General features: G+C 44.5%; 1 long non-coding RNA gene across 1 annotated transcript in view; it reads right to left on the bottom strand.

Annotated features, from left to right (window-relative positions):
* LOC127664885 (uncharacterized) overlaps window positions 1–6000 on the bottom strand; it is a 105021-nt gene that overhangs the window by 95555 nt on the left and 3466 nt on the right. The window lies entirely within an intron of this gene.

The following is a 6000-nucleotide window of genomic DNA, read 5'->3' as shown; positions in this document are numbered from 1 at the left end:
CCTCAGAATGTTGAGATTACCTGCACAGGCGACCACACCCAGCAAATGCTTGTTTTGTAAGGTCTAAGTTGGGAGATTTCTTACTTGAGTCCAAAAACTTCCTGAGGTTAGAAACACAAATGCTCAATGCAGAGTGTCAGTGAAAGAAGGTGACTCAGACATATACCTCCCTTTCACAGCTTGAGAAAAAGCAGAATGTGTATGTACGGTATTGAATTTATATTCAGACATAGAGTGTACTAGAAGCATGGTCCATGATACCACATCATAACCACTATTCAAACCCAATTTCTCTGGCATGGTGGCACATTACTGTGATCGCAGCACTCAGGATGCAGAGGCAGGAGAGTTACAGGTCTAGTCCAGCCTGTGCAGCAGTAGACCCAGCCTAAAACAAACGCACAAACAAATGTATCTGCAGAGATGGCTGGGTCAGTAAAGTCCCTGCCTTGTACGCATCAGGACCTGAGTTCCACACTCAGAACTCCCACCCCTGACAAATGCAAAGTTTTAAAAGGGCCACTGTGATCACAGTCCTGGAGAGAATCGGATAAGTCCATAGAGGTGCTGGCCAAACAGCCATGCCTATTAAGGAGATCTTAGGCCAGACTGTTTTGAAACTAAACAAGGCGAGGAGGATGGCATCCAAACTTTATTCTCTGGTCTCCATATGCACAAGCACACATGTACAAACACACACACACACACACACCCCAAAATAAAAATCTCAAAAAGTTCATTTGTGTTTGAACTAGTCCTTGTCGCTGAACCTCACGGTCCTCCAAGTTGCACCCCTCCCTCAACTTGAATCAATTGCCCCAGGGAGTCGCATGGATGCCGAGATGGAGCTGCCAAACTGCAGCAAGAAAGATGTGTCTGTACCGTGAGCTGCCTGCAAGAGCAACTAGGTGGGGAGCGCCAGGGATGCAGCTTTCTCGGGTCCCACCATGTTGGGGTGAGCTTCTGGGAATGCAGCTAATTTTGTAAGCCCTCATCCCTACTCCTGTTAGTAACTCCATTTTTTTTTCTTAAAAATAAGACAGCTCATTGGTTCACCAAACTGGACTCTGGTACAGTTGTTACTTTGGTCTGTTGTGGGCTCCCTTTCTGGAGTGGACAGACCTGTAATGCTGTGTCTCCTCTGGAAAAATCTGCCACACAATGCCACTCACTGTATCTTCTACCCACAACCCTCACTGCCCAGCATGACTGGGGTGGAGGGAGGGTGGGCAGTTCTCCATATCATTCGGTTATCTTGTTGTTCTGTCCTCCTGAGCTTTATTCCACTGAAAACATGTCAAAAGGCCATGTACGCCCAAGCCTTACCTAAGCACTGTAGTGAGCTGCCCCCTTCCCTGCTTTGATTCATGTGCTGTGTACACTGCAGTCCCTCCTACTGTCCCATAAAGTTGGAACCTAGTCCCAATAACTACTATGTTCTCTTTGGTCAATGACACTAATTTGCAGATAAACAATAATCTTATACTTGAATGACTTTGTACAAACCATTTTACTTCTGAGCTCAATTTTTTGGTCTACAAGGTAAGACATGGGAATTACTGAGCTGTCGCACTGTGGCTACTCCAAGGCTCCACTGAGAAAGCTCCACTGAGATAGGACGTAGAAGGTGGTTGGTTATCTGTTCTGAAATACTCTCACTGTCAACACTTGGCTGGCATCAGATTCGCTCCATAGACCAAGCTGGCCTTGAACTTACAGATTTACCTGTCTGTCTCTGCCTCCTGAGTGCAGGGATCAAAAGCTTGCCCCACACCAGCATATGGAAGTATTTTAATCGTTTATAAAGTACTAACAAAATTAAATCAGGATTCATAGGACAATAGTGTGTGTGTGTGTGTGTGTGTGTGTGTGTGTGTGTGTGTGTGTAAGCCAGAGGTCAACTCTGAGTGTCAGTCCTCAAATACTGACCATCTTGGTTTTGTTTTTTAATTGTTTTATTTTTTAAGAAAAGGCCATTCATTTGCTTGTTATTTACCAAGTAGGCTATACTTGTTGGCTTGCTGGCCAACAAGTTGTGTTCCTGTTTCTACCTCTGCTGGGATTACAATGCCACCAGACCCAACTTATTTTACATGAGGTCTGGAGGGATCAAACTCAGGAACAATGCCAGAAATTGTAAAGGTGTATAATAGACCAAACCACTTAAAAGAACAGGTCTTCATTTCTCATTAACCCCGCTTCTAAATGGGGGAGGGAAGGAGTCTACACTCACTCCTTCAATGAACTCATCCACCCATTGCTTTAAATAGCACTCAATTTCTCCCAACTATATATCTCTGAGTAACTACCTTGAAAACATGGCTTCTATCTTAAACTGCTTAGCTGATTTAAAGGTAACTACATCTTGGAAGATGGCTTACCGGGTATGAGTGTTCGATATTCAAGTGCGAGAACCTGAGTTTGAATCCCCAGAACACAAGTAAGAAGCCAGATATGACTGTGTGCATGGCCGTCAGAGTAGCTCTGGGTTCCATGAGAGAGTCTGTCCTAAGAGAATTAAGGAATGATAGAGCAGGGTACAAGATGTCCTCTTCTGACCTCGGTGCAGGCATAGGTGCAAGTAGCATATGCGCAGACAGACAGACACAGACAGACAAACACACACACACACCCCTGGATCCTCATGTATTCTACCTGAGGGACTGGTCACCCTTCCTGCAAGTTCACCTTCACCCTGGTTAAAGGCTTTCCATCTCCTCTTGGCCTCAGGCTGAAAGTCCCAGAATCCTATGTATCTCCTCTCCTCTCGTCTCTTCTCTTTCCCATTCACCTGTCCCGGAAAACCTTCCAGTCTTTGCTCTCTAACATATACTGAGGATTTGGCTCTTAGCCGCCCCTCTAAGCTCCCTCCACCTTACGGTCCCTGGCACCATCTTGGCAAAGGGATAAGTGCAGTAGCTCGTAAGGGTCTCCCTGGTTCCAGCTAGCATCTTTGCTCTGGCCTCAATTCCCCAACCAGAGTCACTCTGTGACAACATTAGTTCTGTCAGGTCACCCACTATCTGAGACTCTTCAGTGTCATACTGTCCCTTGGTATAAACTGCACTGCCCTGTCCTTCAAGGACGCTTGCTATCTGCCCACATTCCCAGTTCCTCCCACATCTCACTAGGAGCCCATGTGTGCCCTCCACTCCTGTGGGTTTGCATTGATAACTCAGGCTCCTGCCCCAGCCCCAGCCTGGACGCTCTCCACCCTGATAGCAGAAGCTCTTTCCTCTCCTCCCTTCCTACCCAGCCTCAAGGTTACCTCCCTGATAAGGTCGTGCCTGACCAGCCTATAGACATCAGCAGCCTCTCCCCTCTCATTCCCATCTCCCTTTCTGCTCCATGTTTTTCAACACTAACTTCCACCTTTGAATATATATTTCGCTGTCACTAGTAGAAGCTTCAGAAGGGCAGAGTTTTACTGATGTTCTTCATTCGTGTTCTGAGAGCTTGTCCCATCACCAGGCACACAGAATGCACTCGTGATAGTTAACAGAAGGTATAAGGAAAGGTTGGAAGAACAACATAGGCCTCCTAGAGTCACAATATACCTCTGACATCTGTATCTTTGATAATATTGAACAGGTGGCTGAGGTGAGGCCCAGCCCAGCAAACACCAGGCCAGAGGATTAATTCTAGTCCAAACAACAATAGGCAGACATAACACCTAAGTTTTTCAAAACAGATAGCATTTTAAAAGTCAGCAAATCTGGTGCTGGAGAGATGGCTCAATGGTTAGGAAAGCTTACTGTTCTTACAGGGATGCCAAGTCCAGTTCCCAGCACCCACGTGGGAGGGGAATTAACCACCTGTAACTGTTCCTCCAAGGGATCCAGTGATCTAACATCCCCTCAGGTCTCCTCAGCCATGCATGTCCACACACACACAGGTAAGATCCAAAACAGTCTTTAAAAACAAAAATTTCTGCTTAAAAGGTGAGCAGATCTGAGACCATAAAGAAGAAATCAGGACCAGGAAGATAATGCAGAGAGTAAAAGCACCGGCTACCACGCCTGACGATCTGATTCGGTCCCTGGAAACTACACTGATGAAGGAAGGAACATAAATGTAATTTTAAAAACAATTATTTTATAAAGAGGAAATCAAAGTAACTTTGGGACTACAAGCAGGTTCCTAGAGAAAGTTGGAGCAAATGAATACAGCAGGGCTGAGCCTTCATGCCCTGCTCGGTGCTCACAGAGACTCACGGTACAGCTCGGGGCTCAGCTACTGACACCCCAGACTTTAAAACCAAAGTTGAAGCTGGGCGGTGGTGGTGCACGCCTGTAATCCCAGCACTTTGGGAGACAGAGGCAAACGGATTTCTGAGTTCGAGGCCAGCCTGGTCTACAGAGTGAGTTCCAGGACAGCCAGGGCTATACAGAGAAACCCTGTCTCGAAAAAAAACAAATCCAAAAAACAAAACCAAAGTCGAGCAAATGTTCTTCATTTACTTGTAAGGTCTTGAAAGTCACCATCTGTAGACAGTACAGGTGAACAGTCAGACTTGCTTCCTATAGGTGTTTATCGGGACCACCCTGGGGGATTCTCATAAGCCAAGCAGATGCAGACCCTAGCCATGCTAAACAGGGACAGTGTAAAACTCCAGCTACTTTAAAGTTGCTAAGTAAACCCGGTAATAGTTTCAATGACCACCATCCAGATAAAAGCAGCAGGTGTGCAGGGAACTAAACAAACATTAGCGATAGTCTTGAATACAACTTTTCAGAAGATACTTTCCTACTGTAATATTCATATTTCGTATTCTATATTATCCCATTTAAGATTGTCGTTTCTAGGCAGCTACCTGATAGGAGATTGCAAGTGAGAAGAAGCCATACTTAGGTATTTCTACCCAAAACTTTCTAAAGGGAAAAAAAAAGGGAATGTAATCTACCTTCAGGTAAAAAGACACACGAAGAAGACACCACAGCCTACTGAGGCCCAGAGGTCACCAAAGAAGTGCATCTTCATTTTAGAAAGAACTGCTCTCCTACTGAGCACAGTTTGCACAAACCCTAATTTTTATTTAAATAAAGACAGTTCAGAAAAATTACTATCAGAAGGTATGTAACAGTTCCTGATTTCCAGGTTGATAACACATGAAGCCATTCTTTTACATTTTAGCTAATCTGTACCTTAGATTTAGTTTTCTGTACCTTGGGCTGGCCTCAAACTCAAAATTGATAGTGAAAGATGCCCTTGAACTTCCAGTCCTCAGGGTGAGTGTTGGGATACAGACCTGACTCAATAAACAAGATTTACATAGCTCTAGGCAAGCACTGTATGAAGTGAGTTACAACCTCAGTCACCCCAACTTTCAAAGCTATAGCCAAGACCACTCATCATTAACAACTTTCAAAGTAGACAGCCAGGCAGGTGGGGTGATTCACATAATAAAGGCACTCACTTATCACTAAACTTGATGACTTGAGTTTGATTCCCCAGACAACTACAAGGTTAAAGGAAAAAAAAAATGGGCTCCTGCAAGATGTCCTCTGACTGCCACACACACATGCCTGCTCCAATAGAAAATAAATAAGCAAGTAAGTGTAAGAACAAAAGAGAGAATCTGAATAAACTAATTCTGAAACTCACCATCATCTCAGCTGACAGACATATTCTACCTGGGAATGAAGAGTCACACATTCAAGGGTGAAGCCAGGCCCCTCAGCAGCAGGCTGGTTCACAGGTATGCTTAACTGATATTGCTGAGGCAAATTAACCTGTAATTGAGTGGCTAACAGAACTGGACAGTCTATGTTCTCAGAGAAAGGCTCACTCAAGCACATGCACCCTTGCATCCAAATTGATTTTGATTATTTTAGTGAATAGTTCTGTTGGACACGGTTTATATTTTGCAAGCCAGCTAAGAAAGTTTGAGGCATCCCAACATCACTGATTGAAGAAATTAATAGTAATATAATTTACTAAGTTTATTACTGGTTAGCCCCCTGTTACATTTTTTCAGACATATATGCTTTGAGGGTTCTA

This window comes from Apodemus sylvaticus, chromosome 14 (assembly GCF_947179515.1).
Source record: "Apodemus sylvaticus chromosome 14, mApoSyl1.1, whole genome shotgun sequence".
NCBI lineage: Eukaryota > Metazoa > Chordata > Mammalia > Rodentia > Muridae > Apodemus > Apodemus sylvaticus.
Note: the sequence above shows the minus strand (reverse complement) of the source record. Positions and strands in the feature narration are given on the sequence as shown.